This window comes from Phyllobates terribilis, unplaced genomic scaffold, assembly GCF_046119375.1.
Source record: "Phyllobates terribilis strain yellow unplaced genomic scaffold, ASM4611937v1 Scaffold_84__1_contigs__length_6523798, whole genome shotgun sequence".
Classification (NCBI taxonomy): domain Eukaryota; kingdom Metazoa; phylum Chordata; class Amphibia; order Anura; family Dendrobatidae; genus Phyllobates; species Phyllobates terribilis.
In genome coordinates, this window is record NW_027362844.1 from 976,971 (window position 1) to 992,463 (window position 15,493).

The window sequence follows — 15,493 nt, forward strand, 5'->3', positions numbered from 1 at the left end:
CTCCGTAGTTTGAAACCAATTCTGGTTATCGCTTCTCGGCCTTTTGGCTAAGATCAAGTGTAGTATCTGTTCTTATCAGTTTAATATCTGATACGTCCCCTATCTGGGGACCATATATTAAATGGATTTTTAGAACAGGGAGATGGAAAAAGAGCTTGCTCTGTCCACTCCACGCATTGACCTGGTATTGCAGTATCTCCAGGACCGGTGCACCCCTTCTTTAATGCAGTTTCTAAAATCAGAAAGAATTGAATTCAATGTTTTTTGTTCATTTTGCTTGTTTGTCGGATTTTGGGATGGACTCTTTGGCTTTGCTTTTCTTCTCCTCATTGGATTTTTCATGTTCAAAGTTGCAGAAGCCAGATTACAAGCTCATTTTGGTTCAACTTCAGCAACTGTGCATTGCATTGCCATGTAATGTGATGCAATGCTATCTTTCTAGCTCTCCCTTTTTACTTCCTTTTGGATAAACAGACATATTAGGCAAGCATTTTGGAGCTTTCACCTAAATAACTACAGGTGGTGAGATAAGCTGCACAATATAATTGACCTTTCAGTATATTGTTGCACACACACCATCTATTTAGCAAATGCCCTTGTTATCAACAGCAGCCTTTTAAACTCACCTGAGCTAACAGGTATGTGCGCTGGTTACTCTGCTGCGCTTAAAATTTCTTTTTTGGTTTGCTACAATGCCTTTTCTGAAACGTTGTCTCCTTCTGCTGGAACACTGACTTCTTTCATTTAATGCCTGCAGACTATAAAAGAGAACCCAACCCAAAAAGTTTGGTTGATTAGTCTGTGGCATTCTGTTAAACTGTTGCTTATGGCAGTCTCTGTGAGCTTCTCAGCGACATTCAGCCAGCCAGGTATCCTGCCTGCAGTAGATGGAATGTGGCAATGGAATGCTGGCTGCGCGTGTCATAATAGGCTCTGAGCCTTTATATACCTGTGCACAGCAGCAGCCACCTTCAGTCTGCTGCTGGACAGCCAGCAGCAGCAGCAGCAGGAGAGGTATGTAATCAGGAGCCCTCCTGCTAAGGGTAGACAGCTGCTCGTTCCACCCCACCCCCCGCCTTAATTGGTTCTCCTCCCTTCCAACGGTGTTGAGGCGGGTGGGAACAGCAGGGGGTGAAGGTGCTGTGTTTAAAGAGGTGGAGTTATGCAGATCTAAAACGCGTGGATTGCAGCAGCAGCAAGCCGAAAAGTGCAGGCATGTAAGGGATCTAGAGGTTGACAACATGTCTTCTTAACGGGAGTCCAGGAGCTCATCTCCACAAATGGACTTTTCAGGATCCTTGGGTGGCTCCGTAGTTTGAAACCAATTCTGGTTATCGCTTCTCGGCCTTTTGGCTAAGATCAAGTGTAGTATCTGTTCTTATCAGTTTAATATCTGATACATCCCCTATCTGGGGACCATATATTAAATGGATTTTTAGAACAGGGAGATGGAAAAAGAGCTTGCTCTGTCCACTCCACGCATTGACCTGGTATTGCAGTATCTCCAGGACCGGTGCACCCCTTCTTTAATGCAGTTTCTAAAATCAGAAAGAATTGAATTCAATGTTTTTTGTTCATTTTGCTTGTTTGTCGGATTTTGGGATGGACTCTTTGGCTTTGCTTTTCTTCTCCTCATTGGATTTTTCATGTTCAAAGTTGCAGAAGCCAGATTACAAGCTCATTTTGGTTCAACTTCAGCAACTGTGCATTGCATTGCCATGTAATGTGATGCAATGCTATCTTTCTAGCTCTCCCTTTTTACTTCCTTTTGGATAAACAGACATATTAGGCAAGCATTTTGGAGCTTTCACCTAAATAACTACAGGTGGTGAGATAAGCTGCACAATATAATTGACCTTTCAGTATATTGTTGCACACACACCATCTATTTAGCAAATGCCCTTGTTATCAACAGCAGCCTTTTAAACTCACCTGAGCTAACAGGTATGTGCGCTGGTTACTCTGCTGCGCTTAAAATTTCTTTTTTGGTTTGCTACAATGCCTTTTCTGAAACGTTGTCTCCTTCTGCTGGAACACTGACTTCTTTCATTTAATGCCTGCAGACTATAAAAGAGAACCCAACCCAAAAAGTTTGGTTGATTAGTCTGTGGCATTCTGTTAAACTGTTGCTTATGGCGGTCTCTGTGAGCTTCTCAGCGACATTCAGCCAGCCAGGTATCCTGCCTGCAGTAGATGGAATGTGGCAATGGAACGCTGGCTGCGCGTGTCATAATAGGCTCTGAGCCTTTATATACCTGTGCACAGCAGCAGCCACCTTCAGTCTGCTGCTGGACAGCCAGCAGCAGCAGCAGCAGGAGAGGTATGTAATCAGGAGCCCTCCTGCTAAGGGTAGACAGCTGCTCATTCCACCCCACCCCCCGCCTTAATTGGTTCTCCTCCCTTCCAACGGTGTTGAGGCGGGTGGGAACAGCAGGGGGTGAAGGTGCTGTGTTTAAAGAGGTGGAGTTATGCAGATCTAAAACGCGTGGATTGCAGCAGCAGCAAGCCGAAAAGTGCAGGCATGTAAGGGATCTAGAGGTTGACAACATGTCTTCTTAACGGGAGTCCAGGAGCTCATCTCCACAAATGGACTTTTCAGGATCCTTGGGTGGCTCCGTAGTTTGAAACCAATTCTGGTTATCGCTTCTCGGCCTTTTGGCTAAGATCAAGTGTAGTATCTGTTCTTATCAGTTTAATATCTGATACGTCCCCTATCTGGGGACCATATATTAAATGGATTTTTAGAACAGGGAGATGGAAAAAGAGCTTGCTCTGTCCACTCCACGCATTGACCTGGTATTGCAGTATCTCCAGGACCGGTGCACCCCTTCTTTAATGCAGTTTCTAAAATCAGAAAGAATTGAATTCAATGTTTTTTGTTCATTTTGCTTGTTTGTCGGATTTTGGGATGCACTCTTTGGCTTTGCTTTTCTTCTCCTCATTGGATTTTTCATGTTCAAAGTTGCAGAAGCCAGATTACAAGCTCATTTTGGTTCAACTTCAGCAACTGTGCATTGCATTGCCATGTAATGTGATGCAATGCTATCTTTCTAGCTCTCCCTTTTTACTTCCTTTTGGATAAACAGACATATTAGGCAAGCATTTTGGAGCTTTCACCTAAATAACTACAGGTGGTGAGATAAGCTGCACAATATAATTGACCTTTCAGTATATTGTTGCACACACACCATCTATTTAGCAAATGCCCTTGTTATCAACAGCAGCCTTTTAAACTCACCTGAGCTAACAGGTATGTGCGCTGGTTACTCTGCTGCGCTTAAAATTTCTTTTTTGGTTTGCTACAATGCCTTTTCTGAAACGTTGTCTCCTTCTGCTGGAACACTGACTTCTTTCATTTAATGCCTGCAGACTATAAAAGAGAACCCAACCCAAAAAGTTTGGTTGATTAGTCTGTGGCATTCTGTTAAACTGTTGCTTATGGCGGTCTCTGTGAGCTTCTCAGCGACATTCAGCCAGCCAGGTATCCTGCCTGCAGTAGATGGAATGTGGCAATGGAACGCTGGCTGCGCGTGTCATAATAGGCTCTGAGCCTTTATATACCTGTGCACAGCAGCAGCCACCTTCAGTCTGCTGCTGGACAGCCAGCAGCAGCAGCAGCAGGAGAGGTATGTAATCAGGAGCCCTCCTGCTAAGGGTAGACAGCTGCTCGTTCCACCCCACCCCCCGCCTTAATTGGTTCTCCTCCCTTCCAACGGTGTTGAGGCGGGTGGGAACAGCAGGGGGTGAAGGTGCTGTGTTTAAAGAGGTGGAGTTATGCAGATCTAAAACGCGTGGATTGCAGCAGCAGCAAGCCGAAAAGTGCAGGCATGTAAGGGATCTAGAGGTTGACAACATGTCTTCTTAACGGGAGTCCAGGAGCTCATCTCCACAAATGGACTTTTCAGGATCCTTGGGTGGCTCCGTAGTTTGAAACCAATTCTGGTTATCGCTTCTCGGCCTTTTGGCTAAGATCAAGTGTAGTATCTGTTCTTATCAGTTTAATATCTGATACATCCCCTATCTGGGGACCATATATTAAATGGATTTTTAGAACAGGGAGATGGAAAAAGAGCTTGCTCTGTCCACTCCACGCATTGACCTGGTATTGCAGTATCTCCAGGACCGGTGCACCCCTTCTTTAATGCAGTTTCTAAAATCAGAAAGAATTGAATTCAATGTTTTTTGTTCATTTTGCTTGTTTGTCGGATTTTGGGATGGACTCTTTGGCTTTGCTTTTCTTCTCCTCATTGGATTTTTCATGTTCAAAGTTGCAGAAGCCAGATTACAAGCTCATTTTGGTTCAACTTCAGCAACTGTGCATTGCATTGCCATGTAATGTGATGCAATGCTATCTTTCTAGCTCTCCCTTTTTACTTCCTTTTGGATAAACAGACATATTAGGCAAGCATTTTGGAGCTTTCACCTAAATAACTACAGGTGGTGAGATAAGCTGCACAATATAATTGACCTTTCAGTATATTGTTGCACACACACCATCTATTTAGCAAATGCCCTTGTTATCAACAGCAGCCTTTTAAACTCACCTGAGCTAACAGGTATGTGCGCTGGTTACTCTGCTGCGCTTAAAATTTCTTTTTTGGTTTGCTACAATGCCTTTTCTGAAACGTTGTCTCCTTCTGCTGGAACACTGACTTCTTTCATTTAATGCCTGCAGACTATAAAAGAGAACCCAACCCAAAAAGTTTGGTTGATTAGTCTGTGGCATTCTGTTAAACTGTTGCTTATGGCGGTCTCTGTGAGCTTCTCAGCGACATTCAGCCAGCCAGGTATCCTGCCTGCAGTAGATGGAATGTGGCAATGGAACGCTGGCTGCGCGTGTCATAATAGGCTCTGAGCCTTTATATACCTGTGCACAGCAGCAGCCACCTTCAGTCTGCTGCTGGACAGCCAGCAGCAGCAGCAGCAGGAGAGGTATGTAATCAGGAGCCCTCCTGCTAAGGGTAGACAGCTGCTCATTCCACCCCACCCCCCGCCTTAATTGGTTCTCCTCCCTTCCAACGGTGTTGAGGCGGGTGGGAACAGCAGGGGGTGAAGGTGCTGTGTTTAAAGAGGTGGAGTTATGCAGATCTAAAACGCGTGGATTGCAGCAGCAGCAAGCCGAAAAGTGCAGGCATGTAAGGGATCTAGAGGTTGACAACATGTCTTCTTAACGGGAGTCCAGGAGCTCATCTCCACAAATGGACTTTTCAGGATCCTTGGGTGGCTCCGTAGTTTGAAACCAATTCTGGTTATCGCTTCTCGGCCTTTTGGCTAAGATCAAGTGTAGTATCTGTTCTTATCAGTTTAATATCTGATACGTCCCCTATCTGGGGACCATATATTAAATGGATTTTTAGAACAGGGAGATGGAAAAAGAGCTTGCTCTGTCCACTCCACGCATTGACCTGGTATTGCAGTATCTCCAGGACCGGTGCACCCCTTCTTTAATGCAGTTTCTAAAATCAGAAAGAATTGAATTCAATGTTTTTTGTTCATTTTGCTTGTTTGTCGGATTTTGGGATGCACTCTTTGGCTTTGCTTTTCTTCTCCTCATTGGATTTTTCATGTTCAAAGTTGCAGAAGCCAGATTACAAGCTCATTTTGGTTCAACTTCAGCAACTGTGCAATGCATTGCCATGTAATGTGATGCAATGCTATCTTTCTAGCTCTCCCTTTTTACTTCCTTTTGGATAAACAGACATATTAGGCAAGCATTTTGGAGCTTTCACCTAAATAACTACAGGTGGTGAGATAAGCTGCACAATATAATTGACCTTTCAGTATATTGTTGCACACACACCATCTATTTAGCAAATGCCCTTGTTATCAACAGCAGCCTTTTAAACTCACCTGAGCTAACAGGTATGTGCGCTGGTTACTCTGCTGCGCTTAAAATTTCTTTTTTGGTTTGCTACAATGCCTTTTCTGAAACGTTGTCTCCTTCTGCTGGAACACTGACTTCTTTCATTTAATGCCTGCAGACTATAAAAGAGAACCCAACCCAAAAAGTTTGGTTGATTAGTCTGTGGCATTCTGTTAAACTGTTGCTTATGGCGGTCTCTGTGAGCTTCTCAGCGACATTCAGCCAGCCAGGTATCCTGCCTGCAGTAGATGGAATGTGGCAATGGAACGCTGGCTGCGCGTGTCATAATAGGCTCTGAGCCTTTATATACCTGTGCACAGCAGCAGCCACCTTCAGTCTGCTGCTGGACAGCCAGCAGCAGCAGCAGCAGGAGAGGTATGTAATCAGGAGCCCTCCTGCTAAGGGTAGACAGCTGCTCGTTCCACCCCACCCCCCGCCTTAATTGGTTCTCCTCCCTTCCAACGGTGTTGAGGCGGGTGGGAACAGCAGGGGGTGAAGGTGCTGTGTTTAAAGAGGTGGAGTTATGCAGATCTAAAACGCGTGGATTGCAGCAGCAGCAAGCCGAAAAGTGCAGGCATGTAAGGGATCTAGAGGTTGACAACATGTCTTCTTAACGGGAGTCCAGGAGCTCATCTCCACAAATGGACTTTTCAGGATCCTTGGGTGGCTCCGTAGTTTGAAACCAATTCTGGTTATCGCTTCTCGGCCTTTTGGCTAAGATCAAGTGTAGTATCTGTTCTTATCAGTTTAATATCTGATACATCCCCTATCTGGGGACCATATATTAAATGGATTTTTAGAACAGGGAGATGGAAAAAGAGCTTGCTCTGTCCACTCCACACATTGACCTGGTATTGCAGTATCTCCAGGACCGGTGCACCCCTTCTTTAATGCAGTTTCTAAAATCAGAAAGAATTGAATTCAATGTTTTTTGTTCATTTTGCTTGTTTGTCGGATTTTGGGATGGACTCTTTGGCTTTGCTTTTCTTCTCCTCATTGGATTTTTCATGTTCAAAGTTGCAGAAGCCAGATTACAAGCTCATTTTGGTTCAACTTCAGCAACTGTGCATTGCATTGCCATGTAATGTGATGCAATGCTATCTTTCTAGCTCTCCCTTTTTACTTCCTTTTGGATAAACAGACATATTAGGCAAGCATTTTGGAGCTTTCACCTAAATAACTACAGGTGGTGAGATAAGCTGCACAATATAATTGACCTTTCAGTATATTGTTGCACACACACCATCTATTTAGCAAATGCCCTTGTTATCAACAGCAGCCTTTTAAACTCACCTGAGCTAACAGGTATGTGCGCTGGTTACTCTGCTGCGCTTAAAATTTCTTTTTTGGTTTGCTACAATGCCTTTTCTGAAACGTTGTCTCCTTCTGCTGGAACACTGACTTCTTTCATTTAATGCCTGCAGACTATAAAAGAGAACCCAACCCAAAAAGTTTGGTTGATTAGTCTGTGGCATTCTGTTAAACTGTTGCTTATGGCGGTCTCTGTGAGCTTCTCAGCGACATTCAGCCAGCCAGGTATCCTGCCTGCAGTAGATGGAATGTGGCAATGGAACGCTGGCTGCGCGTGTCATAATAGGCTCTGAGCCTTTATATACCTGTGCACAGCAGCAGCCACCTTCAGTCTGCTGCTGGACAGCCAGCAGCAGCAGCAGCAGGAGAGGTATGTAATCAGGAGCCCTCCTGCTAAGGGTAGACAGCTGCTCGTTCCACCCCACCCCCCGCCTTAATTGGTTCTCCTCCCTTCCAACGGTGTTGAGGCGGGTGGGAACAGCAGGGGGTGAAGGTGCTGTGTTTAAAGAGGTGGAGTTATGCAGATCTAAAACGCGTGGATTGCAGCAGCAGCAAGCCGAAAAGTGCAGGCATGTAAGGGATCTAGAGGTTGACAACATGTCTTCTTAACGGGAGTCCAGGAGCTCATCTCCACAAATGGACTTTTCAGGATCCTTGGGTGGCTCCGTAGTTTGAAACCAATTCTGGTTATCGCTTCTCGGCCTTTTGGCTAAGATCAAGTGTAGTATCTGTTCTTATCAGTTTAATATCTGATACATCCCCTATCTGGGGACCATATATTAAATGGATTTTTAGAACAGGGAGATGGAAAAAGAGCTTGCTCTGTCCACTCCACGCATTGACCTGGTATTGCAGTATCTCCAGGACCGGTGCACCCCTTCTTTAATGCAGTTTCTAAAATCAGAAAGAATTGAATTCAATGTTTTTTGTTCATTTTGCTTGTTTGTCGGATTTTGGGATGGACTCTTTGGCTTTGCTTTTCTTCTCCTCATTGGATTTTTCATGTTCAAAGTTGCAGAAGCCAGATTACAAGCTCATTTTGGTTCAACTTCAGCAACTGTGCATTGCATTGCCATGTAATGTGATGCAATGCTATCTTTCTAGCTCTCCCTTTTTACTTCCTTTTGGATAAACAGACATATTAGGCAAGCATTTTGGAGCTTTCACCTAAATAACTACAGGTGGTGAGATAAGCTGCACAATATAATTGACCTTTCAGTATATTGTTGCACACACACCATCTATTTAGCAAATGCCCTTGTTATCAACAGCAGCCTTTTAAACTCACCTGAGCTAACAGGTATGTGCGCTGGTTACTCTGCTGCGCTTAAAATTTATTTTTTGGTTTGCTACAATGCCTTTTCTGAAACGTTGTCTCCTTCTGCTGGAACACTGACTTCTTTCATTTAATGCCTGCAGACTATAAAAGAGAACCCAACCCAAAAAGTTTGGTTGATTAGTCTGTGGCATTCTGTTAAACTGTTGCTTATGGCGGTCTCTGTGAGCTTCTCAGCGACATTCAGCCAGCCAGGTATCCTGCCTGCAGTAGATGGAATGTGGCAATGGAACGCTGGCTACGCGTGTCATAATAGGCTCTGAGCCTTTATATACCTGTGCACAGCAGCAGCCACCTTCAGTCTGCTGCTGGACAGCCAGCAGCAGCAGCAGCAGGAGAGGTATGTAATCAGGAGCCCTCCTGCTAAGGGTAGACAGCTGCTCGTTCCACCCCACCCCCCGCCTTAATTGGTTCTCCTCCCTTCCAACGGTGTTGAGGCGGGTGGGAACAGCAGGGGGTGAAGGTGCTGTGTTTAAAGAGGTGGAGTTATGCAGATCTAAAACGCGTGGATTGCAGCATCAGCAAGCCGAAAAGTGCAGGCATGTAAGGGATCTAGAGGTTGACAACATGTCTTCTTAACGGGAGTCCAGGAGCTCATCTCCACAAATGGACTTTTCAGGATCCTTGGGTGGCTCCGTAGTTTGAAACCAATTCTGGTTATCGCTTCTCGGCCTTTTGGCTAAGATCAAGTGTAGTATCTGTTCTTATCAGTTTAATATCTGATACGTCCCCTATCTGGGGACCATATATTAAATGGATTTTTAGAACAGGGAGATGGAAAAAGAGCTTGCTCTGTCCACTCCACGCATTGACCTGGTATTGCAGTATCTCCAGGACCGGTGCACCCCTTCTTTAATGCAGTTTCTAAAATCAGAAAGAATTGAATTCAATGTTTTTTGTTCATTTTGCTTGTTTGTCGGATTTTGGGATGGACTCTTTGGCTTTGCTTTTCTTCTCCTCATTGGATTTTTCATGTTCAAAGTTGCAGAAGCCAGATTACAAGCTCATTTTGGTTCAACTTCAGCAACTGTGCATTGCATTGCCATGTAATGTGATGCAATGCTATCTTTCTAGCTCTCCCTTTTTACTTCCTTTTGGATAAACAGACATATTAGGCAAGCATTTTGGAGCTTTCACCTAAATAACTACAGGTGGTGAGATAAGCTGCACAATATAATTGACCTTTCAGTATATTGTTGCACACACACCATCTATTTAGCAAATGCCCTTGTTATCAACAGCAGCCTTTTAAACTCACCTGAGCTAACAGGTATGTGCGCTGGTTACTCTGCTGCGCTTAAAATTTCTTTTTTGGTTTGCTACAATGCCTTTTCTGAAACGTTGTCTCCTTCTGCTGGAACACTGACTTCTTTCATTTAATGCCTGCAGACTATAAAAGAGAACCCAACCCAAAAAGTTTGGTTGATTATTCTGTGGCATTCTGTTAAACTGTTGCTTATGGCGGTCTCTGTGAGCTTCTCAGCGACATTCAGCCAGCCAGGTATCCTGCCTGCAGTAGATGGAATGTGGCAATGGAACGCTGGCTGCGCGTGTCATAATAGGCTCTGAGCCTTTATATACCTGTGCACAGCAGCAGCCACCTTCAGTCTGCTGCTGGACAGCCAGCAGCAGCAGCAGCAGGAGAGGTATGTAATCAGGAGCCCTCCTGCTAAGGGTAGACAGCTGCTCGTTCCACCCCACCCCCCGCCTTAATTGGTTCTCCTCCCTTCCAACGGTGTTGAGGCGGGTGGGAACAGCAGGGGGTGAAGGTGCTGTGTTTAAAGAGGTGGAGTTATGCAGATCTAAAACGCGTGGATTGCAGCAGCAGCAAGCCGAAAAGTGCAGGCATGTAAGGGATCTAGAGGTTGACAACATGTCTTCTTAACGGGAGTCCAGGAGCTCATCTCCACAAATGGACTTTTCAGGATCCTTGGGTGGCTCCGTAGTTTGAAACCAATTCTGGTTATCGCTTCTCGGCCTTTTGGCTAAGATCAAGTGTAGTATCTGTTCTTATCAGTTTAATATCTGATACGTCCCCTATCTGGGGACCATATATTAAATGGATTTTTAGAACAGGGAGATGGAAAAAGAGCTTGCTCTGTCCACTCCACGCATTGACCTGGTATTGCAGTATCTCCAGGACCGGTGCACCCCTTCTTTAATGCAGTTTCTAAAATCAGAAAGAATTGAATTCAATGTTTTTTGTTCATTTTGCTTGTTTGTCGGATTTTGGGATGGACTCTTTGGCTTTGCTTTTCTTCTCCTCATTGGATTTTTCATGTTCAAAGTTGCAGAAGCCAGATTACAAGCTCATTTTGGTTTAACTTCAGCAACTGTGCATTGCATTGCCATGTAATGTGATGCAATGCTATCTTTCTAGCTCTCCCTTTTTACTTCCTTTTGGATAAACAGACATATTAGGCAAGCATTTTGGAGCTTTCACCTAAATAACTACAGGTGGTGAGATAAGCTGCACAATATAATTGACCTTTCAGTATATTGTTGCACACACACCATCTATTTAGCAAAAGCCCTTGTTATAAACAGCAGCCTTTTAAACTCACCTGAGCTAACAGGTATGTGCGCTGGTTACTCTGCTGCGCTTAAAATTTCTTTTTTGGTTTGCTACAATGCCTTTTCTGAAACGTTGTCTCCTTCTGCTGGAACACTGACTTCTTTCATTTAATGCCTGCAGACTATAAAAGAGAACCCAACCCAAAAAGTTTGGTTGATTAGTCTGTGGCATTCTGTTAAACTGTTGCTTATGGCGGTCTCTGTGAGCTTCTCAGCGACATTCAGCCAGCCAGGTATCCTGCCTGCAGTAGATGGAATGTGGCAATGGAACGCTGGCTGCGCGTGTCATAATAGGCTCTGAGCCTTTATATACCTGTGCACAGCAGCAGCCACCTTCAGTCTGCTGCTGGACAGCCAGCAGCAGCAGCAGCAGCAGGAGAGGTATGTAATCAGGAGCCCTCCTGCTAAGGGTAGACAGCTGCTCGTTCCACCCCACCCCCCGCCTTAATTGGTTCTCCTCCCTTCCAATGGTGTTGAGGCGGGTGGGAACAGCAGGGGGTGAAGGTGCTGTGTTTAAAGAGGTGGAGTTATGCAGATCTAAAACGCGTGGATTGCAGCAGCAGCAAGCCGAAAAGTGCAGGCATGTAAGGGATCTAGAGGTTGACAACATGTCTTCTTAACGGGAGTCCAGGAGCTCATCTCCACAAATGGACTTTTCAGGATCCTTGGGTGGCTCCGTAGTTTGAAACCAATTCTGGTTATCGCTTCTCGGCCTTTTGGCTAAGATCAAGTGTAGTATCTGTTCTTATCAGTTTAATATCTGATACGTCCCCTATCTGGGGACCATATATTAAATGGATTTTTAGAACAGGGAGATGGAAAAAGAGCTTGCTCTGTCCACTCCACGCATTGACCTGGTATTGCAGTATCTCCAGGACCGGTGCACCCCTTCTTTAATGCAGTTTCTAAAATCAGAAAGAATTGAATTCAATGTTTTTTGTTCATTTTGCTTGTTTGTCGGATTTGGGGATGGACTCTTTGGCTTTGCTTTTCTTCTCCTCATTGGATTTTTCATGTTCAAAGTTGCAGAAGCCAGATTACAAGCTCATTTTGGTTCAACTTCAGCAACTGTGCATTGCATTGCCATGTAATGTGATGCAATGCTATCTTTCTAGCTCTCCCTTTTTACTTCCTTTTGGATAAACAGACATATTAGGCAAGCATTTTGGAGCTTTCACCTAAATAACTACAGGTGGTGAGATAAGCTGCACAATATAATTGACCTTTCAGTATATTGTTGCACACACACCATCTATTTAGCAAATGCCCTTGTTATCAACAGCAGCCTTTTAAACTCACCTGAGCTAACAGGTATGTGCGCTGGTTACTCTGCTGCGCTTAAAATTTCTTTTTTGGTTTGCTACAATGCCTTTTCTGAAACGTTGTCTCCTTCTGCTGGAACACTGACTTCTTTCATTTAATGCCTGCAGACTATAAAAGAGAACCCAACCCAAAAAGTTTGGTTGAGTAGTCTGTGGCATTCTGTTAAACTGTTGCTTATGGCGGTCTCTGTGAGCTTCTCAGCGACATTCAGCCAGCCAGGTATCCTGCCTGCAGTAGATGGAATGTGGCAATGGAACGCTGGCTGCGCGTGTCATAATAGGCTCTGAGCCTTTATATACCTGTGCACAGCAGCAGCCACCTTCAGTCTGCTGCTGGACAGCCAGCAGCAGCAGCAGCAGGAGAGGTATGTAATCAGGAGCCCTCCTGCTAAGGGTAGACAGCTGCTCGTTCCACCCCACCCCCCGCCTTAATTGGTTCTCCTCCCTTCCAACGGTGTTGAGGCGGGTGGGAACAGCAGGGGGTGAAGGTGCTGTGTTTAAAGAGGTGGAGTTATGCAGATCTAAAACGCGTGGATTGCAGCAGCAGCAAGCCGAAAAGTGCAGGCATGTAAGGGATCTAGAGGTTGACAACATGTCTTCTTAACGGGAGTCCAGGAGCTCATCTCCACAAATGGACTTTTCAGGATCCTTGGGTGGCTCCGTAGTTTGAAACCAATTCTGGTTATCGCTTCTCGGCCTTTTGGCTAAGATCAAGTGTAGTATCTGTTCTTATCAGTTTAATATCTGATACGTCCCCTATCTGGGGACCATATATTAAATGGATTTTTAGAACAGGGAGATGGAAAAAGAGCTTGCTCTGTCCACTCCACGCATTGACCTGGTATTGCAGTATCTCCAGGACCGGTGCACCCCTTCTTTAATGCAGTTTCTAAAATCAGAAAGAATTGAATTCAATGTTTTTTGTTCATTTTGCTTGTTTGTCGGATTTGGGGATGGACTCTTTGGCTTTGCTTTTCTTCTCCTCATTGGATTTTTCATGTTCAAAGTTGCAGAAGCCAGATTACAAGCTCATTTTGGTTCAACTTCAGCAACTGTGCATTGCATTGCCATGTAATGTGATGCAATGCTATCTTTCTAGCTCTCCCTTTTTACTTCCTTTTGGATAAACAGACATATTAGGCAAGCATTTTGGAGCTTTCACCTAAATAACTACAGGTGGTGAGATAAGCTGCACAATATAATTGACCTTTCAGTATATTGTTGCACACACACCATCTATTTAGCAAATGCCCTTGTTATCAACAGCAGCCTTTTAAACTCACCTGAGCTAACAGGTATGTGCGCTGGTTACTCTGCTGCGCTTAAAATTTCTTTTTTGGTTTGCTACAATGCCTTTTCTGAAACGTTGTCTCCTTCTGCTGGAACACTGACTTCTTTCATTTAATGCCTGCAGACTATAAAAGAGAACCCAACCCAAAAAGTTTGGTTGAGTAGTCTGTGGCATTCTGTTAAACTGTTGCTTATGGCGGTCTCTGTGAGCTTCTCAGCGACATTCAGCCAGCCAGGTATCCTGCCTGCAGTAGATGGAATGTGGCAATGGAACGCTGGCTGCGCGTGTCATAATAGGCTCTGAGCCTTTATATACCTGTGCACAGCAGCAGCCACCTTCAGTCTGCTGCTGGACAGCCAGCAGCAGCAGCAGCAGGAGAGGTATGTAATCAGGAGCCCTCCTGCTAAGGGTAGACAGCTGCTCGTTCCACCCCACCCCCCGCCTTAATTGGTTCTCCTCCCTTCCAACGGTGTTGAGGCGGGTGGGAACAGCAGGGGGTGAAGGTGCTGTGTTTAAAGAGGTGGAGTTATGCAGATCTAAAACGCGTGGATTGCAGCAGCAGCAAGCCGAAAAGTGCAGGCATGTAAGGGATCTAGAGGTTGACAACATGTCTTCTTAACGGGAGTCCAGGAGCTCATCTCCACAAATGGACTTTTCAGGATCCTTGGGTGGCTCCGTAGTTTGAAACCAATTCTGGTTATCGCTTCTCGGCCTTTTGGCTAAGATCAAGTGTAGTATCTGTTCTTATCAGTTTAATATCTGATACGTCCCCTATCTGGGGACCATATATTAAATGGATTTTTAGAACAGGGAGATGGAAAAAGAGCTTGCTCTGTCCACTCCACGCATTGACCTGGTATTGCAGTATCTCCAGGACCGGTGCACCCCTTCTTTAATGCAGTTTCTAAAATCAGAAAGAATTGAATTCAATGTTTTTTGTTCATTTTGCTTGTTTGTCGGATTTTGGGATGGACTCTTTGGCTTTGCTTTTCTTCTCCTCATTGGATTTTTCATGTTCAAAGTTGCAGAAGCCAGATTACAAGCTCATTTTGGTTTAACTTCAGCAACTGTGCATTGCATTGCCATGTAATGTGATGCAATGCTATCTTTCTAGCTCTCCCTTTTTACTTCCTTTTGGATAAACAGACATATTAGGCAAGCATTTTGGAGCTTTCACCTAAATAACTACAGGTGGTGAGATAAGCTGCACAATATAATTGACCTTTCAGTATATTGTTGCACACACACCATCTATTTAGCAAAAGCCCTTGTTATAAACAGCAGCCTTTTAAACTCACCTGAGCTAACAGGTATGTGCGCTGGTTACTCTGCTGCGCTTAAAATTTCTTTTTTGGTTTGCTACAATGCCTTTTCTGAAACGTTGTCTCCTTCTGCTGGAACACTGACTTCTTTCATTTAATGCCTGCAGACTATAAAAGAGAACCCAACCCAAAAAGTTTGGTTGATTAGTCTGTGGCATTCTGTTAAACTGTTGCTTATGGCGGTCTCTGTGAGCTTCTCAGCGACATTCAGCCAGCCAGGTATCCTGCCTGCAGTAGATGGAATGTGGCAATGGAACGCTGGCTGCGCGTGTCATAATAGGCTCTGAGCCTTTATATACCTGTGCACAGCAGCAGCCACCTTCAGTCTGCTGCTGGACAGCCAGCAGCAGCAGCAGCAGCAGGAGAGGTATGTAATCAGGAGCCCTCCTGCTAAGGGTAGACAGCTGCTCGTTCCACCCCACCCCCCGCCTTAATTGGTTCTCCTCCCTTCCAACGGTGTTGAGGCGGGTGGGA

At 44.8% G+C, this 15,493-nt stretch overlaps 12 non-coding genes across 12 annotated transcripts; all 12 read left to right on the top strand.

Annotated features, from left to right (window-relative positions):
- The first annotated feature begins 27 nt into the window (after nt 1-27).
- On the top strand, nt 28-218 carry LOC141197621 (U2 spliceosomal RNA). Its single transcript, XR_012269844.1, has one exon. It is a non-coding gene; the product is annotated as a U2 spliceosomal RNA (small nuclear RNA).
- A 1,115-nt stretch (nt 219-1,333) lies between these two features.
- On the top strand, nt 1,334-1,524 carry LOC141197507 (U2 spliceosomal RNA). Its single transcript, XR_012269758.1, has one exon. It is a non-coding gene; the product is annotated as a U2 spliceosomal RNA (small nuclear RNA).
- A 1,115-nt stretch (nt 1,525-2,639) lies between these two features.
- Nucleotides 2,640-2,830, top strand: LOC141197292 (U2 spliceosomal RNA). The gene has a single exon (XR_012269548.1). It is a non-coding gene; the product is annotated as a U2 spliceosomal RNA (small nuclear RNA).
- Nucleotides 2,831-3,945: 1,115 nt separating this feature from the next.
- On the top strand, nt 3,946-4,136 carry LOC141197508 (U2 spliceosomal RNA). The gene has a single exon (XR_012269759.1). It is a non-coding gene; the product is annotated as a U2 spliceosomal RNA (small nuclear RNA).
- Nucleotides 4,137-5,251: 1,115 nt separating this feature from the next.
- Nucleotides 5,252-5,442, top strand: LOC141197293 (U2 spliceosomal RNA). The gene has a single exon (XR_012269549.1). It is a non-coding gene; the product is annotated as a U2 spliceosomal RNA (small nuclear RNA).
- Nucleotides 5,443-6,557: 1,115 nt separating this feature from the next.
- LOC141197531 (U2 spliceosomal RNA) lies at nt 6,558-6,748 on the top strand. The gene has a single exon (XR_012269781.1). It is a non-coding gene; the product is annotated as a U2 spliceosomal RNA (small nuclear RNA).
- A 1,115-nt stretch (nt 6,749-7,863) lies between these two features.
- On the top strand, nt 7,864-8,054 carry LOC141197509 (U2 spliceosomal RNA). Its single transcript, XR_012269760.1, has one exon. It is a non-coding gene; the product is annotated as a U2 spliceosomal RNA (small nuclear RNA).
- Nucleotides 8,055-9,169: 1,115 nt separating this feature from the next.
- On the top strand, nt 9,170-9,360 carry LOC141197294 (U2 spliceosomal RNA). Its single transcript, XR_012269550.1, has one exon. It is a non-coding gene; the product is annotated as a U2 spliceosomal RNA (small nuclear RNA).
- A 1,115-nt stretch (nt 9,361-10,475) lies between these two features.
- On the top strand, nt 10,476-10,666 carry LOC141197295 (U2 spliceosomal RNA). The gene has a single exon (XR_012269551.1). It is a non-coding gene; the product is annotated as a U2 spliceosomal RNA (small nuclear RNA).
- Nucleotides 10,667-11,784: 1,118 nt separating this feature from the next.
- Nucleotides 11,785-11,975, top strand: LOC141197297 (U2 spliceosomal RNA). Its single transcript, XR_012269552.1, has one exon. It is a non-coding gene; the product is annotated as a U2 spliceosomal RNA (small nuclear RNA).
- A 1,115-nt stretch (nt 11,976-13,090) lies between these two features.
- Nucleotides 13,091-13,281, top strand: LOC141197299 (U2 spliceosomal RNA). The gene has a single exon (XR_012269554.1). It is a non-coding gene; the product is annotated as a U2 spliceosomal RNA (small nuclear RNA).
- A 1,115-nt stretch (nt 13,282-14,396) lies between these two features.
- Nucleotides 14,397-14,587, top strand: LOC141197300 (U2 spliceosomal RNA). Its single transcript, XR_012269555.1, has one exon. It is a non-coding gene; the product is annotated as a U2 spliceosomal RNA (small nuclear RNA).
- Nucleotides 14,588-15,493: the final 906 nt, after the last annotated feature.